At 43.3% G+C, this 1,143-nt stretch overlaps 1 non-coding gene across 1 annotated transcript; it reads left to right on the top strand.

Annotated features, from left to right (window-relative positions):
* Window positions 1-307: 307 nt before the first annotated feature.
* Window positions 308-389, top strand: trnal-uag (transfer RNA leucine (anticodon UAG)). The gene has a single exon. It is a non-coding gene; the product is annotated as a tRNA-Leu (tRNA).
* The last annotated feature ends 754 nt before the right edge of the window (window positions 390-1,143 follow it).

Genomic DNA, 1,143 nt, shown 5'->3' on the forward strand with positions numbered 1-1,143 from the left:
TATCACTCCCCCATTTGCTGTTATCCCCCCTCGGATACACTGACATCATCATCCGAGAAAAAAAAGATTTCCACTGTCTACCCTATCTAATCTTCTGATCATCTTGAATGTCTCTATTTAATCGTCTCTTACCTTTCTTCTTGCCAAATGAGAGCAGTTTCAAGTCTTCCAGCCTTTACTCACAACACCTTCCCTCCAGACCAGGCAACATCCTGGTAAATCTTCTGCTCACATTTTCCAGTGCTTCCACATCCTTCACTGAAATATGGGACAAAGAACTGTACACAATACTCCAAGTCTAGCAGCTGGTAGTGTGGCCGAGCGGTCTAAGGCGCTGGATTTAGGTTCCAGTTTCGACAGGGGCGAGGGTTCGAATCCCACCACTGCCATTTCTACTGACCAGCTCCAACGGCACAGCTTGTTAAACTTCTGCGCAGATCAGGTATTGATTTGCTTCCCAGGCAATTAACTGTGCTGATTTATCCAAACTGTCTCTGCTGTCATTATCGTGTTCGCCTCCCTTGTGTAAAATTGCAAACAGGTCACCTTTATGTTGCTTTATGTTCCAAGCATGTTGAGATTTTACTGGAACCGAATGGAGACTGCTATTTCATCGCTGTTGTGAAACAAAGTCCTGCGGTGAGTCGATTCATCGTTATTTGGCTTTCTAGCGAATGGGAAAATCGTTCCGATTCATTTTGATGTCACATATTATTGAATTTCTCCAATTTCCTTCGTTTCTGTCCCGGAGACCCCTGAAGGGAAAGGTAATCTAATCGAGACTGTGATTGGTGAATTTCACTTTTTGTGGCCCATTCTTATTATGTTCTTTCTTTCTCTCTTTTCAGCATTGTCTGGGAAGTGGTGGTGCACTAAGGCTGCAGTATGTTTGAAAGAGTAGTTTGGAATGGCCCTGTTGTTAGTTGTGTGATTACTTTATGGCTCATGCCCTCGGAGTGTCTCACATTTAGCATTCATGCTTCGCTGTGTCTGAAAATGCGTTTGGTTTGCCAGTTTTGCTGGTGTGTTCCGTATCAAATGCTTTCTGTTTTGCGATTCGCTCAATACATTACGAATTAACAGGCTTTCTGAGATAATTTCCAGCTGCAAAAACTCCTCAACTGAGGATCTGGGAAAATTTCA

Source organism: Hemiscyllium ocellatum, unplaced genomic scaffold (genome assembly GCF_020745735.1).
Source record: "Hemiscyllium ocellatum isolate sHemOce1 unplaced genomic scaffold, sHemOce1.pat.X.cur. scaffold_290_pat_ctg1, whole genome shotgun sequence".
In the NCBI taxonomy this organism is placed as follows: Eukaryota; Metazoa; Chordata; class Chondrichthyes; order Orectolobiformes; family Hemiscylliidae; genus Hemiscyllium; species Hemiscyllium ocellatum.